Below are 21,216 nucleotides of genomic sequence, written 5' to 3'. Positions count from 1 at the left end.
TTTGAACAATAGGGTGCAGCAGAAATGAATGATTCTATGTGATTTTTGAGGCTGGGTTGCGAAAGGCAATGCAGCTTCTGCTGCGCCTGCTGGGACACTTAAGTTTTGGAAACTTGAACCGCTGTGTAAGAAGTCCATTTCCCTAGAGGCTGCTGTGCTGTAAATTGACCTCAGCACATTAGGAGAGGCCTCGAGTCAGCAGCCCCATCTGAGGTCCTAGCCAACAGCTGGCATCCCCCACCAGACAAGGGAGCGATGAACCCTCCAGATGATTCCAGCCTCCAGCTGTTGAGTCACTCCCAGGGATCTGGTCTTACCAGCTGTTGCCCTAGACATCATTGGAGCAGAGACAAGCCATTCCCATTGTGTCCTGTCTGAATTCCTGAGCCACAAAATAGTGTGCATAATAAAATGGTTGTCTCACACTCCTAAGGGGTGGTGTGTGATGCAGCAAGAGTAACCAGTGTGGGGGATGAGCGTGGTATGAGCCCAAGTGCCCAGGGTTGTGTAGTCCGTAGAATAATGGCCCCAGGCTGGGTGCAGTGGTTCACACCTGTAATCCCAGCACTTTGGGAGGTCAAGGTGGGCAGATCATGAGGTCAGGAGTTTGAGACCAGCCTGGCCAACATGGTGGCCAGTGCCTAGGTTGCCTAGGTGCACATCAGTTGTCCTAAAAATACAAAAATTAGCCAGGCGTGGTGGCACATGCCTGTAATCGCAGCTACTCCGGAGGCTGAGGCAGGAGAATCGCTTGCACCCAGGAGGCAAAGGTTGCAGTGAGCTGAAATCATGCCATTGCACTCCAGCCTGGGTGACAGAGCAAGATTCCGTCTCAAAAAAACAAAAAAACAAAAAAAAACAGAATAATGGCCCCAAAGAGGTCCACGTCCTAGTCCCTGGAACCTGTGCATCTGTCCTCTTACACGGCAAAGGGATTTCACAGATATAATTAAGTTAAGGATCTTGAGATGGAAGATTATCCTGGATTATCCGGTGGTTCTAACATGAACACCAGGCTCTTTATAAGAGGGAGGCAAAAGGTCAGATTTAGAGAAAAAGACATGACCATGAAAGCAAGAGGTCACTGTGATGCAGCCACAAGTGAGGAATGTAGGCAGCCTTTAAACTTTTTTTTTTTGAGACAGGGTCTCACTGTGTCTCCCAGGCTGGAGTGAAGTGGTATGATCTCAGCTTGCTGTAACCTCCATCTCCTAGGCTCAAGTGTTCCTCCCATCTCAGCCTCCCGAGTAGCTGGGACCACAGGCGCACGCCACCACACCCTGTTAAAGTACGCAGCCTCTAGAAAGAGGAAAAGGCAAGACAATGGACTCTCCTCTGGAGCTTCCTAAAAGGAAGCAGCCCTGTGGACACCTTGGTTTTCATCCCATGAGACCCATTTTAGACCTCTGACCTCTGGAACTATAAGAGCATACATTTGTGTCATTTTCCACCATGACGTTTGTGGTAATCTCTCACAGCAGGCATAGGACATTAATCCAAATGGTGTGGATGAGGAATGATGGGGTGATGGATCCTCAAGATTGCAGGGTGCACAGATGACACTCTGAGCATAGGAGGGTGCTTGCCCCCTCTCTCTCCCTACCGCCCACCCCCATGTTGATATCAGGCTCTGTCTGTGTCCTGGAACCTGAACCATCTCCCTGGGGAAATGAGCAAGGGATAGGAGTTGAACTGTCTGCCATCATTTTCACGACATTGGCTGAATAGGACCTTAACATACAAATGAAGTTGTGTCATAGAAAGTAAAGAAAGTGGTAAGCCTTGCACATGTGAGTTGAGGATTTTGATTGACAACTGATGTGCACTTAGCAGAAAGTGTGCTTCCCAGGGCAGTGGGTGTATCTACACAGTGGCCACATGGAAACCTAGGCACTGGGACAAGGATTTGCCTGTGGTCTTTTAAGAATTGATCAAAGGTAACAAAATAAGAGTATTAAATTCCGTGTGTGTGTGTGTGTGTGAAAGGAGCCAATTTATGAAATTAAATAAAGTTGCCTGGGCACAGTGGCTCACGCCTGTAATCCCAGCACTTTGGGAGGCTGAGGTGGGTGGATCACGAGGTCAGGAGATTGAGACCATCCTGGCTAATATGGTGAAACCCTGTCTCTACTAAAAATACAAAAAATTAGCCGAGTGTGATGCCTGTAGTCCCAGCTACTCTGGAGGCTAAGGCAGGAGAATGGCATGAACCCAGGAGTCGGAGCTTGCAGTGAGCCCAGATTGCACCACTGCACTCCAGCCTGGGCAACAGAGCAAGACTCCATCTCAAAAAAAAAAAAGAAATTAAAGTCCACAAAGGAAGTGAGAAACTTGGGCTCAGGCATCCCATCCTGGCTGGGCCCAGCACAGCTGGAGCTCAGCACACTGGGCACCCCCACTGTCCCACCCCTTCTAAGGCTTAAATAGGCCAGGCCCCAGCCTGGTGGCTGGGGGTCCCAGGGCCCAGGGCGGACAGAAGTCGGAAAAGTAGGGGTGCTGCAGGGCCTCTTCTGCTGAGATACATTGGCAGGGGTTACACTTCAGAAGATTCTGCAGCAGATCCCTCCCTGTGGCATTGAGTTTGGGCACGATGTTCACCAGGGATGTTGTGGCCGGGTACAATGGGTACAGCTTATAGTCTGGCAGCTTGGTCATGGAGGGCCACTGCTCCTTGGTGAGCATCCCTAGCAGCCAGAAGATCCTCTTCAACTGGTCATCGACATCATTGCCTGGAAAAAGAGGCCATCCAGCATTGGCCAGCTCTGCAAAGATGCAGCCAGCTGACCACAAGTCAATGGACGTGGAGTACAGCTTGGCCCCAAAGAAGACATCTGGTGGGTGGTACCACAGTGTGACCACTCCAGCTCAGTAACAGCAGATGCGGATCCCAAAGGCTCGAGACAGGCCAAAGTCAGCCAATTTCAGCTCCCCATTCCTGTTTATTAGCAGGTTCTGGGGCTTCAGGTCCCTGCGTAGCACATTGCGGCTGTGACAGAATCCGAGGCCTTTTAGCAGCTGGAAGAGAAATGACTTTACAATCTCAGGATCGAGGTCACCATTGCAACTGTCAAAATACTTTTTCAGGTGCTGGTGACAGAATTTGAAAACCAAAGTCAGCTTCTTGTCGCTGTGCAGGACGTCATGAAGCCTGACGATGTTCTTGTGCTTCAGCTCCTTGAGTAGGCAGATCTCCCAGAGGGCAGAACTCGGCACACCCTCATCATTGTCATCCAGCCTCACCCATTTCAGAGCCACAATCTCATGAGTCTCCCAGTTTTTGGCCTTGAACACTGTCCCATAGGTGCCTTCCCCAATCTTCTCCAGTTTCTTTTATTTCTGCATTGCGGTGGCCGCAGGGGCCCCTGTGGGCTCTCGGTTTTAAGACTCAAGAATACTAAATGTTTTTAAATTTTTATTTCATTTGTTCTTTTCTTTAAAGACGGGGTCTCACTGTGTTGTCCTGGCTGGAGTGCAGTGGCGTGATCATAGCTCCCTGCAGCTTCAAACTCCTGGGCTCAAGCAATCCTCCTGCCTCAGCCTCCTGGGTAGCTGGGACTACAGCTGTACACCACCATGCTCAGCTAATTTTAAATGTGTTTTTTTTAAGTGACAACTTTTCATTTTGAAATAGTTTGACTCATAAGAAGCTGCAAAAATAGTACATAGAGATCGTATGTACCCTTCACCCAGTTTTCCTAAACGATAACATCTTATATAGCCACAGTACAGTTTTCAAAATGAGGAAGTTGACATTGGTGAAGACTAGTACAGGCTTTATTTAGATTTCATTGGTTTTTGACGCATTCTTTAAAAAAATTTTGTTTACTTCTTCGAAATTTGAGTTTTTTGTAGTTTTTATTTTTTATTTTTTTGAGATGGAGTCTTGCTCTGTCACCAGGATGGAGTGCAGTCGTGTGATCTTGGCTCGCTGCAACGTCCGCCTCCCGGGTTCAAGCAATTCTTCTGCCTCAGCCTCCTTAGTAGCTGGGACTACAGGCCCCCGCCACCACACCCAGCTAGTTTTTGTATTTTTAGTAGAGATGGAGTTTCACTATGTTGGCCAGGATGGTCTCCATCTCTTGACCTCATGAGCCACCCGCCTTGGGCTCCCAAAGTGCTGGAATTACAGGTGTGAGCCACTGAGCTGGGCTTGTAGTTAGGTTTTTAATTAAGATTTTTATTTTGAGATAATGACATATTCACAAGCAGAGCATACCTCTTGTTGCCCTTTTATAGCCACACCTACTTCTTCATCCCTGTTCCCTTCAAAACTACTGGCAACCATTAATCTGTTCACCATTCCTATAATTTTGTCATTTCAGACATCTTTTTTTTTTTAAATTTACTGTAAGTTCTGGGATATATGTGCAGAATGTGCAGGTTTATTACATAGGTATACGTGTGCCATGATGGTTTGCTGCACCCATCTACTCGTCATTTGCATTAAGTATTTATCCTAATGCTCTCCCTCCCCTACCTCCCCACCCCCTGACAGGCCCTGGTATGTGATGTTCCCCTCCCTGTGTCCATGTGTTCTCATTGTTCAACTCCCACTTATGGGTGACAACATGCTGTGTTTGGTTTTCTGTTCCTGTATTAGTTTGCTGAGAATGATGGTTTCCAGCTTCATCCATGTCCCTGCAAAGGACATGAACTCATCCTTTTTTATGGCTGCATAGTATTCCATGGTGTGTATGTGCCACATTTTCTTTATCCAGTCTATCATTGATGGGCATTTGGGTTGGTTCCAAGTCTTTGCTATTGTGAACAGCGCTGCAACAAACATACATGTGCATGTGTCTTTATAGTAGAATGATTTATAATCCTTTGGGTATATACCCAGTAATGGGATTGCTGGGTTGAATGGTATTTCTGGTTCTAGATCCTTGAGGAATTGCCACACTGACTTCCACAATGGTTAAACTAATTTTATATAAATGGGAATTATATAGTATGTGACCTTTTAGGACTGGGTTTTTTTCAATCCGATTATTCTCTGGAGATAAATCCAGGTTGTTGCGAATTTCAATAATTTGTTCCTTTTTATTCCTAGCAGTGTTCTCTGTTTTGGGTGTATTACAGTTTGACCATTTATGTGTTGAAGGACATCTGAATTATTTCCATTTGGGGTTTATTACAAATAAAGATGTGATAAACATTTGTGTACGGGTTTTTGTATGAACTTATGGTTTCATTTATCTGGGATAAATGCCTAGGAGCATGATTGTTGGGTCACATGGTAAGGGCATGTTTAATTCTGCAAGCGACTGCCAAACTGTTTTCCAGAGTGGTTGTATCATTTTACTTTTCCACCAGTAATGTATGAGTCACCCAGCTTGCCTGCATTTTGTTGTAATTATTTTTTATTTTGGCCTTTCTCATAGGTATGTAGTGATATCTCATTGTGGTTTTAATTCGCATTTCCCTAATGGCTAACGATGTTGAACATTTTTCATGTGTTTATTTGCCATCTGTGTCTCTCTGAAAGTGAAAAATAATGTCTCCTGCCCATTATCTAATTGAATTATTTGTTTTTATGCTGTTGAGTTTTGAGAAGTCTTTATTTATTCTAGATACTAGTCCTTTCTTGAACAAGTGATTGCAAATATTTTCTCTACTCTGTAGCTTGCTTTTTCATACTATTGACATGCCCTTTCACAGAGCAAGATTTTTAATTTTGGTGAAGTCTGATTTTGAATATTTTCCTTTTACATATCATACTTTTGGTATCATGTCGAAAAACTCTTTGCCTAGCCCTAGATCCTAAACCGTAGATCCTAAAGGTTTTCTTATTTTTTATACACTCTTTTTTTAGGTTTTTTTTTTTTTTTTTTTTTTTTTGAGACAGAGTCTTGCTCTGTTCCCCAGGCTGGAGTGCAGCGGCACAATTTTAGCTCACTGCAACCTCGTGCCTCAGCCTCCTGAGTAGCTGGGACTACAGGCATGCATCACAATGTCCAGCTACTTTTTGTATTTTTAGTAGAGATGGGGTTTCGCCATGTTGGCCAGGCTAGTCTTCAACTCTTGGCCTCACATGATCCACCCACCTCAGCCTCCCAAAGTGCTGGAATTACAGTTATGAGCCACCGAGTCTGGCCAAGATTTTCTCTTATGTTTCATTCTGAAAGTGTTATAGTTTTTATGTTTTACATTTAAGTCTGTGATCCATTTTGAGTTAATTTTTGTATGATTTAAGTTGATGTTCCTTTTTCACCTATGGATGTCCAATTGCTCCAGACATTTATTGAGAAAACTCTTTTCTTCATTGAATTGATTTTGCACTTTTGTCAAAAATCAGTTAGGGAGACAGGTGTGGGTCTATTTCTGAATTCTCTGTTCTGTTCCATTATTCTATGTGTGTATCCCTATACCAGTACCATACAGTTTGGATTACCATAGCTCTATATAAGTCTTGAAACTGAATAAGTCTTGTAACTTATTGCTCCCACTTTATTCTTCTTTTTCAAGATTATTTTAGATAGTCTATTTTTTGGTCTGTCTCTATACATTTTAGAATAATATAGTCTAGGTCTATAACAATCCTTGCTGGGATTAAGTTACGAGCTGCATTTAACCTCTATGTCAATTTGGGGACAACTGACACTTTTACTAGGTTAAGTCTTCTAATCCATGAATACAATATGTCTCTACATTATTTACATATTCTTTGACTTTTTTCATTAGCATTGTGTAGTTTCTAGCATACAAGTCCTTACATGCTTTGCTATTTTTATACCTAAGTATTAGTTTTGAGTGATTGTAAATAGTATTTGTATTTTTTATTTTGGTATCCATTTGCTCATTGCTAGTATTAATATATAAAAATATAATTGATTCTATGTTTATCTTGTATCCTGCAACTTTATTGAACTCATTTATTAGTTTTAGAATTTTTTTTGGTAGATTCCTTGGGGTTTTTTTTTATATAGACAATCATGTCTTCTGCAGGAACAGTATTATTTCTTTCTTTTCAATATATTAATATATACCACTTATTGCCTTCTTGCACTAGCTACGACTTCTAGCACTATGTTGAATAAGAGTGGTGAGAGCGGACACTTTCCTTGCTCCCAATCATAGAGGGAAAGCTTTCAGTCTTTCATTATTAAGCATAATATTCGTTATAGGATTTTTGCAAATCCTACTGATCAAGATGAGGAAATCCTCCACTATTCTTATTTCCTGAGAGTTTTTTTTTTTTTTAACTATGAACGGCTGTTGAATTTTGTCAAATGCTGTGTCTATGTTTATTGATTTAATCATATGATTACCTTCTTTTAGCCTGTTACTGTGGTGGGTTATGTTTACTATGTCATGATTGTACATTGATTCTCAAATATCAAGCCAGTCATGCATCGGTGGAATAAAACCCCCTTGATCATGTATACACCATACACTTTTCATATATTGATTAATTCTATCTGCTAATATTTTATTAAGGATTTCTATGGCTATGTCTAATATTATGTCCATATTCATAAGGGATATTGGTCTGCAGTTTTCTTTTTTGTGTTGTCCTTGGGTTCGAGATGATGGTAATACTAGCTTCATAAAACAAATTGAGAAGTGTCCCCATTTCTACTTTTCAGGGAGTCATTGTACAGAATTTAGTTAATCCTTCTTCAAACATTTGGTAGATTCTTTCGTGAGACAATCTGGGCCTGTAGATTTCTGTTTTTGGAGTTTAAAAATTATTGATTCAATTTTCTTACTATTATAGGGCTATTCAAATTATCTGTTTCATATTGAGTGAGCTGTGGTGGTTTGTGTTTTTAGATGAACTGGACCATTTTGTCTAAGTTATTAAATTTATGTGTGTAGAGTTATTCATAGTATTACTTTATTATCCCTTTCATGTTTTCAGGATCTGTAATGACATCCTCTGTTTCATTCCTGATATCAGTAATTTGTGTCTTCTCTCTTTTTCCTTTGTCAGTCTTGTGAGAGGTTTTACAGTTGTATAGCTCTTTCTTTCTTTTTTTTAACTTTTATTTTAGGTCAGGGGTACATGTGCAGGTTTGTTATGTAGGTAAACTTTTGTCATGGATTGTTGTACAGATTATTTCGTCACCCAGATATTACACCTAGTACCCATTAGTTATTTTTCCTGATCCTCTCCCTCCTCCGGCCCTCCACCTTTTGGTAGGCCCCAGTGTATGTTCCCCTCTATGTGTCCATGTGTTCTCATCATTTAGCTCTCACTTATAAGTTAGAACATGTAGTATTTGGTTTTCTGTTCCTGTGTTAGTTTGCTAAGGATGATGGCCTCCAGCTCCATCCACATTCCTGCAAAAGACATGATCTCATCCGTTTTTATGGCTGCATAGTATTCCCTGGTGTATATGTACCATATTTTCTTTATCCAGTCTACCATTGATGGGCATTCAGGTTGATTCCATGTCTTTGCTATTGTGAATAGTGCTGCAATGAACATACGTGTGCATATGTCTTTATGATAGGGACATTTATATTCCTTTGGGTATATATCCAGTAGTGGTATTGCTGGGTTGAATGGTATTTCTGGTTTTAGGTCTTTGAGGAATTGCCACACTGTTTTCTACAATGGCTGAACTAATTTACACTCCCACCCACAGTGTATAAGTGTTCCTTTTTCTCTGCAACCTTGCCAGCACCTGTTATTTTTTGACTTTTTAGTGATGGCCATTCTGACTTGTGCAAGATGGTATCTCATTGTGGTTTTGATTTGCATTTCTCTAATGATTAGTGATTTGCATTTCTCTAATGATCAGCTTTTTGTTTTCATGTTTGTTGGTTGCATGTATGTCTTTTTTTGAGAAGTGTCTGTTTATGTCCTTTGCCCACTTTTTGATTGGGTTGTTTGTTTTTTTCATGTAAATTTGTTTGAGCTCCTTATAGATGCTGGATATTAGACCTTTGCCAGATGTATAATTTGCAAACATTTTCTCCTATTCTGTAGGTTGTCTGTTTACTTGGTTGATAGTTTATTTTGCTGTGCAGAACCTCTTCAGTGTATAGTTCTTTCTAAAGAACTAGCTCCTTATTTCATTGAATTTTTCTTTGTTGGTTTTCTCTTTTCAATTTTATTACATTGGTTTCTGGTTTTATATTAGTGTATTAGTTCATTGTCATGCTGCTGATAAAGACATACCTGAGTCTGGGTAATTTACAAAGAAAAAAAGGTTTAATGGACTCATAGTTCCACGTAGCTAGGAAGGCCTCATAGTCATGGCGGAAGATGAAGAAAGAGCAAAGGGACTTCTTACATGGTTGTGGGCAAGAGAGAATGAGAACCAAGTGAAAGGGATTTCCCCTTATAAAACCATCAGATCTTGTGAGATTTATTCCTATCCTGAGAGCGATATGAAGGAAACCGCCCCCATGATTCAATTATCTCCCACCAGGTCCCTCTCACAACATGTGGGAATTATGAGAGCTACAATTTAAGATGAAATTGGGGAGGGGACATAACCAAACCATATCAATTAGTATTTGATTTCTTCTTGCTTCGAATTTATTTTTCTTTTCTTTTTCCAGGTTCTCATGAGGGAAGCTTAGGTTATTAATTTGAGACTTTTCTTTCTTTCTTTTCTAATGTATGCATTTAATGCTATAAATTTCTCTCAGCACTGCTTTAGCTGTGACTCACAAATTTTCATGTTTGATTTTAATTTTTATTCAATTCAATGTAATTTTAAAAATTTCCTTTGAAACCTTCTGTTTGACCCATGGATTATCTAGAAGTGTGTTGCTTAGTTTTTAAGCATTTAGAGATTATTCCATTATCTTACCATAATTGATTTCTAGTTTGACTTCACTGAGGTTGGAAAATACGCTATTTATGATTTCCATTCTTTTAACTTTGTTAAAGTTTTTTTTGTAGCCTAGTATATGGTTTATCCTGGTATATATTCCATGGACACTCAAATAAATGTGTGTTCTGCTGTTATTTGAGAAGAGTGTTCCAGCTATGTCTATTAGATTTTATTGGTTGATAGTGTTCTGAGTTCCATATCCTTGATTTTTGTCTAACTGTTTTTATTAGTCATTGAGAGGACAGTGTTGAAGTCTCCAACTGTAATTGTGGATTTATCTAGTTCTCCTTTTCATTCTATTAATTTTTACTTCACAGGTTTTGCAGTTCTGTTGCTTGGTGCATACACAATGATCTTATTTGGGGTTCACTCAGCATTTTGAATCGCTAGTTTTATGTCTCTTCACAAACTTGGGATGTTTTCAGCCATTATTTCTTTGGGTAATCTTTCATCCCTGTTCTCTTTCTCATTTCTTTCTAGAACCCCAATGACACAAATGTTAGATCTTTTGCTGTGGTCCGGCAGGTCCCTGAATTTTTTTTTATTATTATAATTTTTTTCAGTCTATTTTTCCTCTTGTTCAGATTGTTCTGTGTTTAAATTCACTGATTCTTTCCTCTGCTCTTTCATTGTACTGTTGAGTCCAGCCACTGAGGTTTTATCTTCAGGTCTAAAATTTCCACTGGGTTTCCCTTTATATTCTTTATAGATCTTTGTGGAGACTTTTTATTTCTTTCCTGAGGCTTTCTATTTTTTATTTGTTTGCAACAAGCTCATATTTGCTCTATGAAGCATTTTTATCATGGGTGTTTTAAAATCATTGCCAAGGAATTCTAACATAATTTCATCGTCTCTGTGTTGGCATCTAGTGATTGTTTTTTCATTCAATTTGACATCTTCCTGGTACTTGGTATGACAAGTGATTTTTGAAACATGGGAATTTTAAGATTAGGTTATGATACTCTGATCTTATTGAAACCTTCTGTTTTAACTGGCTTTCTCTGACATCACTCTGGCAGAAGAAAGAAGAGGGACTCTGCCTTGTTACTGCCAGGTGATGATGGAAGTCCAGGTTCTCCACTTGGCCTCTGTAGGTACCTGTTACTTCTGCGCAGGGGTAGATGTTCCAGTGACACCATGATGGGGATGACCTTGTTACTGATGGATTATGCTGAAACTCTCACCTCTCTACCACTTTAGGGGGAAGAGGAGGGACACCTCATTACTGCAGGATGAAGCTGAAAGTCCAGGCTCTCCACATGGTCTCCACTGAGATGAATGGTGATAAAATTCCTGATCTTTTCTTCGCCTTTTCTGATACTATCCTTAGTACAGCCCCGCAAGGATGGAAGTCTCAGTTCCTTAGTCTGCCTTTGTTGGCATGGGTGGGGGCAGGACCACAGTGTTTTTTTGTGGTGATTGGCTGGAGAGGAGTGATTATTATCTAAAAGTTTTTTGTTTTGCTAGGCTGCCCCTTTCTTGGTCCTTTGGCTGGAGAGAGTGGGTTTTGGTTGAGTTTTGCTGGGACTTTTTTTTGTCTGTGCCTGTTAGTGTTTGCAGGTAGTTGGCTTCAACTCCAAGTCCAGGGTGTATCAGGCAAGAGAAAACCCAGGGAAATCACTGCCTGGTTGGTCGTTGTTCCTCAGGTCCTACACTTCCTTCTCTCCACGCTTGAGTCTTTTAACATTTGTTTTGCATATAATACTCAGGGTTTTTAGTTGTATCTTGCAGGCAGAACCTCTAAACAATGGGATTTTAAAGCCATTTTTCTAGGATTACCATAAGCACTTTGAGCCTGTCTGATGGTGATTATGCTATAGCAGTGCCTTATAAAGGATGTTCATTTGCTCTTAGGGAGGGAACTGGGCACTTCAGGGACATCCTGGCTGGAAGGCTTGCTTTTGGCGTAATCTGGATCTTTAAAGGGTCATAATTCACATCCCTTTTAGAGAAATCAAGGAAACATGTCAATCAGCATTGACACAGGGTGTCCAAGCTTGTCATTTGAGCTTGGAAAGTTTCATGAAAGTTTGAAACTTTGAGTAGGACATGTGAAAAGGGCCCCAAGAAGGCTTCAGCAGATGTGGCCTGCTGTGTGTCCTCAAGCAATCCATTTCAACTTCCTGGGCTTCCGTTTCTCCACCTCAAACTCAGGAAAGACAAGGATGAACCAGCTCGGGGTTTCTACACTTCCACCATTTACAGAGCACCAGCTTGAGTTGGCTGTGGCAGTACCTCCTGTTTCTCCATTTGCTGAAGACTTTGCTCCAAATGGACTCACTCGAAAGAGGAAACTTCATGTTGCCGTGGGACGTGTGCCCCTTGGCAGGAGGATGGCTGAGCTGACTCAGCACACACAGGACCAGCCCTTAGTCATGGGGCTCTCTGAGGTTTCAAGCCCAGCCTGAAAGAAATGTTCACTGGGGCTTATCAGTTCAGCTTGACCCCTTGACCCTAACTCAGATGCTGAGGAAGCATGTCCCGCTCACAGCAGGTGGTTATGAAGCTTTCCAAACACAGATGCCACGCGCTCCACGTAGCCTCCGTGGTAGTTCACACTCCCCGGACTGTAGACAGAACATCTGTTGTTGGTTCATGTGAAAACTTCCAACCATGCCCCTCCTCCCTCCCTCCAGTTCTAAGGCACTTAATTTAAAAAAAGCTTCCCTTATTCCTAAACATTGTGGAGCAAACATTTAACATCATCCTGTTGCCTTTAACACACCTTCTGCTCATCCTCCCGTGACAAAATGTTGCTTGCCAACACAGTTACTCTTGAAAGGAAAGTGAATTAAAATTCATCTCCTTGGGAGCACTTGTGAGGAGAGGAACTTCATGGCCCCGTGTGTTAATTGGAGAGTTTCTGAGGACCCAGCGCAACTGGGGATTAGCTACATAGCACCATACCCCAGTGAGCCCCTCTCAATCCCCTCCCAGGATGGAACTCAGGAGCTGCCAGGGTGGGTGACTACTCCTCGGCGGGCCAGATTTCCAGCTGGGAGATGGCTCCCCGGAGGGCTGGAAAGGCAGTTAGCACATCCCAGCTGGGGCTGAGTGTAGGGCTCTTGTTTCTTTTTTCAACTCATTCACTACCTGTCGAAAATGCTCAATTCCATTGTCCTAACCTATGAAGGCACCATCCCTGCCTTTTCTGTTCCCTGTCGCATCTTCTAACATTTAGAATTGTGTCTGGCTCTGGCATATAGTAGATGCTCAATAAATATTTGTTGGATGAGTAAATTCCATAGTTGTCTTCACTGAACTCTAAGTTCTATTTGTCAAGGACCATTTCTGTCTTATTTAATCTCTAAGGCTTAATATGGTATGGGGCATGTCGTATATGATCAATAAATATCTACTGAACTGAGCTGCTTCTGGGACATTCTTATTACTCCTTAGGAGAATCTCTGTGGCTTCACTGTTAGGAGCAGGGCTTTGGAGTTAAGCAGTCCTGAATGAGAATAGTTACTCAGCTACTTTTTCTCTGGGGATCTTGAGGCATATATTTTCAGCTCCTTGACTCTCTGCTTCCTATGGGAAAGACAGGTATAATAATACCTACTAACTTTTTTCAACGCATGGGGTTTTTGGAGAGTTAAATTGCAGGGGCATAACACTTAATAAATGATAATTATAACTGTTGTTGTTGACATTATGTCTCACTTCTATTTCTCAGGCAGATAATCATGCCCACACTACTTGGTTGGGTTTTAAGTGGAAAAGGTGACCTGGTAGTGTGTCAGGGAGAGCTGGATAGTACCTGAGCTCTGCTTCTAGGCCAGTGACTCTCAGTCTGGAGCCCAAAGCGTGATCTGGGTGCTTTGAGAATTACTCACAGGTTGTTAAAGAGCCCAGTGAAAATCCCAATTGTCCTTGATGAAAATGCATTGTGTTGGGGGGTAAGGGGAGCGGGGAGGGGTGGTGCATGCTGATGGGCATGGATCAAAGCCACAGAAGACTTAAAGAAAACAATGAATCCATTATTACATAATAAGTGCTGTCTTGTAGACAAAAGATTTCTATGGCTGGAGGTTTTGAGGGGAAATAACAAAGTGGCCTAAACATTGTTATTTAATGACTCTCAGTCTTCGCTTCTCCCTGAGGGCTAGAACACAGATAGAGTAAAGCCCGGTGGTTAAGTTTAGGAGCTCTTGATTCACCTCCTGGAATGGAAGCCTGACTCTTCAGTGTACTGCCTTGGGCAAATTACTACCCCCCTCCTTTGTCCTCATCTATAAAATGGAGATAATAGTAGCCATGCTGATTATGAGAGTTAAATGAAGCAATTCATATAAAGAGCTTAAAGCAACACCTGGCCCACAGTAGATGGTTGCCTGCCATTTTTGAATCATCCTGATGGCTTTTCCTTTTTCCCAGGTGATATTCTCCAGTCAACTTGCTGGCTTCCCGCTCACCACCTATCATGTTCTCCTGACTCAGGCTGGTTGTGGGGAGCAGATGTGGACCCAACACTCGCCTGGGGCCTGCCATGATGGTGTCAGGGGAGGATGAACTCAGCCCCGGCATGCTTCCTGATGACCGCGGCCTTCTATTTATACACCGAACACTGGGCTTGCCTGGAGAGTGCCAACATTGCATCTGCAACACCATCAGCTTGTCTGTTACCTGGAGTCTGAAATCATCCTTTGCTGTTATTATCATAAAGAGTCTCAGAATGGTAGAATGGCAGAGCTGATGGCAAGATCACAACAGCCTCTTAAATCTTACCAATATCAGTTGTCATGACCATGTCCAATGCAGGAAACTTTGGTCCCAGTGCTTGAATTTGCTCCCTTTTTACTGTTATCTCTTGCTCAGTTTCTACAAAAGCCTCTTAGAAGTGGCACTACTGGAACTAAGCATGTGCTGCAATATTTTTTTTTAAAATCTGTTTTATGAGCAAGCAAGTTTTAGAACGTGGAGCTGACACACCATTTCTAAGATTCATAGTAACCACGAGAGTTGGACAATGACAATGCCTGGACAGGGCCTAGAGAAAAGCGAGTGGTGGAGAGCTCCTTTCTAGAAGGATTTGAGAGTCAGCCAAATGCATTATTCTCCCAACAGCTTCTTCTTCATCCTATGTGTTCAATACTCTCAGTCCTGTGGGTTAAGCCTTTGCTTAAGGCAGGCAGCATCATATAGTAGAATGAACCTGGGCTCCAAAATCAAACACATCTCAAGTCAGGTATCAGTTCTGCAATTTATAAGCTGTGTGACGAAGAAAAGTTACTTACCATTTCTGAGCCTCAGCATCTTCACCTGTAAAATGAGGCTAATACCTTCACTCAACTTATAGAGTGCTTGTGAGGATTACATAAACCTATCAATGTAAGCACACAATATACATTAGCTATTATATTAATATGTTAGCTATTATTATTATTAACTTCAAGGCCATAGAACCCCAAATGGCAAATGCTGACTGGACACAGAAGGATAAAAGCAATGCTCTGGGAAGGAGAAGGAGATGTGGTAAGGCTGGGACTCTAGTCCCAGCAGACTAGGGGTTGGTGTAAGGTCCCAGGAAGCCAGGGCAAGGGGTGAGAAGGTGATGCAATAATGCCAGAGATAACCTTTGTCGGTTTCCCAGTGTGGCCAGGGCCAGCTTGGTTAATGGTTAAGTGAGTGGCGCCTGCAATGGCATGGAAGGCCTTCTTGTGTACTTGGGACTAAACGTGGCTTGTGAAAAACATTCTCCCAATTAGCCGGGCATGGTGGCGGGCACCTGTAGTCCCAGCTACTCAGGAGGCTGAGACAGGAGAACCTCTTGAACCCAGGAGGCAGAGGTTGCAGTGAGCTGAGATCGTGCCGCTGCACTCCAGCCTGGGCAACAAGAGCGAAACTCCGTCTCAAAACAAACAAAACAAACAAACAAACAAACACACACACACAAACAAAAAAACATTCCCCCAGAGAGGAGGCTCCTCAGGTTGTCTCTGCTGGAAGGGCTGTGTAGAGTGTGATCAGGAACTCCCCTTCCACTGTGGAGAAGCTCTGACATCGTTGCCATTGTTGCTGCAGGCATTGTTGCCACTGTCCTCTCTCCACAGTAGCCACTAGCGTATGAAGTACCAGGTACTGTGCTAAGACATGCATTGACATGCATTTTCTCTTCCCAACAATACCATGAGAGACATATTATTATCTTACTGTTAAGGAAACTGAGACTCAAAGAATTGAATTGCTTAAGGTCACACAATGACTAAGTGGTAGAGCTGGGATTTGAACCAGGTCTTGGTGTAACTCCAAATCAATATCTTTACTCACTACACTATAATGCACGTTACCATCACTATCACCTTCGTTACTGCCATCATCGCCACTGCCACCACCATTACTAGCACCACTACCGTGATCATCCTTATCATCAATTTCACAAAAAGCAAAATCACACACTGTGTGTCATCTCTTTTAATATTCACAACATGATAAATATGATTACATCATCTCCATCTTGTATGTGGATTAAATGAGTTATTACATGCAAGTGTTTAGAGCAGTAACTGGTACATACTAAGCTCTTAATGAGTCTTGTTTATTATTATTATTAACAACTTGATACTACCCAGTTCAGATCCACTGGTGAAGTCACTGGGGCCTTAACCTGGGGCCAAAGCTCCCCTCTGGGGCTCTACGACAAGGAGGAGTGTGATCCTTGAATGTCTCACCACTGCCCACCTGTAATGTGACCCACGTGGCCTCTGACTCCTGGGCTGCTGAAGAGGTGTGCAGGAGTTGGCCCCAGTGACACTGCACCCATGAGACTAATGTTTGAGATGAGCAACCTCTCTGCCTGTATAAGAAGCCTTTGCACAGGGCCCTAAGGTGAGGCTAGGAAGGTGGAACCCCATAAAGTCCCGCTCCCAGGTGTCACTTTGGGCAGGTTTTGTGTTCCTGGCTGGTTCTCCTTTAGGTTGTTGTTGTCATACCCGGGGTGCCCCAGTTCTGCTTCTGGGAGTGCGTGGCTCATGCACCTGGGGCTTCTCTTCTCCCATCAGTTTCTTTCTCTATTCCTCTCCCCTTCGGGTCATCCATACTTTACTTACCCCACAGCTGCTCTTCTAGGAGTTTTATTTTTTACAAATAATACCTGCGGCTTTTATTTCAGTGATGCTTTGCCTCACTTGTTCAGAGTCCAGATTTTTCAAAACTTGCTAGGTATCTGACTGGAAAACCTGGCAAATTTTTGGTCTTGAGTGCTGTGACTGTAACTTTCCCAGTACCATACAGCTGCAAAGGACGTGTGTGTGGCCATGGGGTGGGGTGGGGAGGCCAGGGCAAGTCCCAGGTCTGGCTGGACTTAGATCCCTCCGTGAACACTTACCCATTCTGGGGGTGACCCTGCCCCAGAATTCATGGGGTACTACCTGGTGGCTTAGATGGGCTGTGTGTCTCACATTCCACAGCCAGCGATTCTTCTCATATAAAGTCACATGGAGGAAGCCCTGAGACCCCAACTCTGGGTTTTTCTGATTCCTGGACATGCAGCCTCAAAGAAGACATTGTAAAGACACACACACAAAAGGTAGACATTAAAGCAAGATGGAAGTATGTTGGAGGCAGAGATGGGGTACATGCTCATTGCCTGCATGCTATTTTGCACACGTGTGTGTGTGTGTTTGTGTCACTCCAAGAAACCATGGGTATACAGTGTTTTGAGTAGGCCAGAGTTTTACAGCTGGACAGACCTAGAGTCTAGTTCTGCCCACGCCAACCCCCATCCCTTCCCATCGTTAACTGTGTGGGAAACAGAATAAGTGTAGTTTTAAGTATGGGTTCAGGAATTTAGTTTGCCTGGGTTCCAATTGTGCTTGCATTGCTTATATCAATGAAATCTTAGGCAAATTGTTTGGTCTCTCTCAGCCTCAGTTTCCTCACCTGTAAAATGGAGATGATAATTATACTGACCTATATGGCTGTTGTGACAATCCAGTGAGATAAATATGTTTCAAATACTTATCTCAGGGCCTGCAGTGTAAACTTGAATGAATCACAGCTGCTAGTTTCTATGCACATCTTATGAGGCTGCTAACTGTTCATAGTCCCTCTCTTTCTTCTGTAACTGTGTCTGAGAAGGGAGACTGAGAGGCCCTCTGACCTGCTTAACTTCACCTTGCCACTCCGCTGATCTGATCCGAAGATATGTCACTTGCCTGTCAGAGTCCTGTGAACAGAGGACAAAATTCTTGGCACTATTTGTCCAGCCTCTTAGTGGAGATGTCAGCCACATCGCTGCTGCTTTTCCTCGCTTTCTTGGCTTCATAATTTCTGATCTAATAACTTGGCCCATTGACCTCAAATTTTGCTGTGAGAGTGGGTTTAGCAGGCTTTTCCCAGCTGCATCCTTTGCTGGAGATGTTCTCGGGCCAGGAAAGTTCTTTATTCTCTTCTCTAATGCAAGGTAGATGCCATCCACCTAAAGGATGTGAGAAAGAGACTTCGCAGTTGGGTTTCTCTTGTTCTATTGTGTGTTCAATAGTTGCTGAGGACATTGGCCATCCCTTGAGGGTCTCAGTTTAACTTATGGCACCTGAAAAGGTTTGGCTCTGTGTCCCCAACCAAATCTCGTTGTAGCTCCCATAATCCCCACGTGTTGTGGGAGGGACCCAGTGGGAGATGATTGAATCATGGGGGTGGATCTTTCCCATGTTGTTCTCTGACAGTGAATGAGTCTCACGAGACCTGATGGTTTTAAAAATGGCAGTCTCCCTGCACAAGCTCTCTCTTTTTGCCTGCTGCCATCCACGTAAGACGTGACTTGCTCCTCCTTGCCTTCAGCCACAATTGTGAGGCTTCCCCAGCCACGTGGAACTGTTAGTCCAATTAAACCTCTTTCTTTTGTAAATTGCCCAGTCTTGGGGATATCTGCATCAGCAGTGTGAAAATGGACTAATACAGTGCCTAATGCTCCTGCATCCACAGGCGAGTTGGTGCAGGTGGGAGTGGGGTGGTTGGGGGTGCATTAGATCCATAGGACCTGAAGGAGCTCTCTGAAAAAGGGGCTCAGCACATGGCTCCAGGTGTGGATGGCAGGATTCCTCTCTTCCTCACTCAGACCTTCAAGGAAGAGAGGGAAAGGTGGAAGAAACTGAGAGACTCCTTGCTCCTCCGACACCAGGGGTGGATGGAACACAGGGAATACTCAGATGCCATTCTCTGCCCACCTTACCAATGGGACTGTGACTGTAGTCATCAGGTGGTTCCACCCCGCTTAGGTGACCCTGTCACTTTGGCTACTCTTGACTATCTCATCCCACAAGAGGCAGCATAGCATGGTGGAATGACACAGGTTTGGCATTGGAGTGATTTGGGCTTGCATCCTGGTCTTACCCCTTATTGTCCATGTGACATTGGGTAAGTTACTTAACCTGTCGGGATCTCAGTTTTCTCATATGAAAAATGAGGATAATGATATACACTTTGTAAGTTCATGTGAGGATTGAAGTGAAATGACACATGAATGGTGTAGATACGTAACATTCAATAAAACCGTGGTTATTAAAGATACCTGATAAGATTATTTTAACTTGCGACACTAAAGAGAAAATAAACTGAGTGATTGAGAATGACAAGAGTCACCATATAGAATAAGCTAAATGTGTTTATAGCTGTACTATGATGTGGGCTTGGTGTTTGCTTCTAATTCTCTCCTTTCCTGAACATTGATGAAACTGATAGACAGGGGATGTCTTTGTTCTCCTTCCTGATCTCCTTTGCTGTCTTTGAGCTGGTTCTGAGGCATGCACTGATCCATTTCCACATGCTACATCTCTCCCTGCTGCTTCATGCCGGAACAGTTTCTTTCTTGCATCAGAGCTAATAAAAGAGTTACAGAGAATTCTTGGCCTCTCTGTCTTGTAATTCCAAACTTCAAAGAACAGGGTCTTCCCCAACATCATGTCTATAGCAACAGCAATCTATGTTTCTATTAGCAACTGTACGGATCCAAGCAAATACTGGCTGCACAAATCTCCTTAGGTCTGCAAAGTCCTGATCCAACACTCAGTGAATGCTGCTGGAGCTGTTTTTTCTTTTTTTAAAATAAGCCCTTTAAATAATTATAGATGCACAGGAGTTGCAAAGATAGTACAAAGAGGATACATGTACCATTCACCCAGTTTCCCCCAGTGATTACATTTGACATACCTAGGATACAACATCAAAACCGGAAAACTGGCATGGGAACAATGTGTGTGCATTGTTTTATGTCATCGATCACATGTGCAGATTTATGTAATCTAGATACAGAATTATTCCATCACTTAGGCAATGATCTCCCTCTTGCTACCTAGCCCTTTATGGTCATATCTACCCACTCTTCCCCCACCATTCCTAACTCTTGGCAATCACTAGTCTACTTTCCAAACTGGGATACTTTTTGGAGTAGAAGGGGATGACACCAGCCATCAATTATTATGCTAGGACAACAGGTGTAAACTGGGATATTTGGTCTCCTAATCAAATGTTTTATTTCTGGGTGTGTGGTTGGGAATGGAGTGGGGAATGAAGCTTGCAGTGAAGTTCTATAGCTTGGGATGAAACATTTTTCAAGAGCTGTCTGAGAGATTTTCCCCTTTGGGTGGAGGGAGCTTCCATTGTCCTGCTGTGTAGTATGTGCCCCAGCATCTAATCATTCTGCACTCTTGCTTGCAAGACAGTAGAGTAGCTTCTGCCTTCTATGGAAGTAGCTGGAGTACAGGTTTAAGGATAATTCCTTGTTTTGCACCTACCTCAACCCACTGTGTCCTGCCCTGCACTCCCATTGCACCATGAAATTGTAATCACTCAAGTTACCACTGACTCTTCGTTGCTACACCCTGTCCTTGAAAGGTTGAAATTTTCCAGAATATTGGCTCAAGCTCCCCTCTCACCCTGCACTCTCTTGCTGTGTCATCTCACCACCCCATGTCTTTAATAATCACTTAGGGTGATGACATCCATGTTGGTTAATTTCTCAGACTACTGTTTCTGCACTGACCTGGCTTCCTGTGATGAGGCTTAGCATTTCCAGTCTGCACAGTGTCATTTATTCTAGCCTCTACACATTTGGGACTCTGGTTTAAAATTGCTTTTCTTTCTTCTCTTATCTAATCTCCCCTGCCTTGCTCCAAGTGAAGTATGGATCTAGTCTATATTTTGTACATGTAAGAAGGTTAGTGTACCAATAATCATCTGTTGAATAATCCTACTGACTTGTTTTAACTTTGTAGCATGATCAGGGAATACTCACTCTTTGATTTGCTTTTTGCATTTTAATTGATGCTATATACAAGCAGGTGCACTGTGTTTTCTTCTAAGGATGTTCCCTTTCATTCTCAAGGCGACTGCTTTCTACTTGTCCTTTCCCACTTGTATTTCTTCTCAGTTTCCTTTTGTGCCCTAATCTTTTTTGGGGCTGGTATTTTGCTGTGGTTTTCCA

At 42.7% G+C, this 21,216-nt stretch overlaps 1 pseudogene; it reads right to left on the bottom strand.

Annotated features, from left to right (window-relative positions):
* Positions 1-1,845: 1,845 nt before the first annotated feature.
* Positions 1,846-4,884, bottom strand: LOC100995649 (cyclin-dependent kinase 5-like; annotated as a pseudogene).
* Positions 4,885-21,216: the final 16,332 nt, after the last annotated feature.

This window comes from Pan paniscus, chromosome 7, assembly GCF_029289425.2.
Source record: "Pan paniscus chromosome 7, NHGRI_mPanPan1-v2.0_pri, whole genome shotgun sequence".
Lineage (NCBI taxonomy): Eukaryota > Metazoa > Chordata > Mammalia > Primates > Hominidae > Pan > Pan paniscus.
This window is presented reverse-complemented; position numbering and strand designations above follow the sequence as displayed.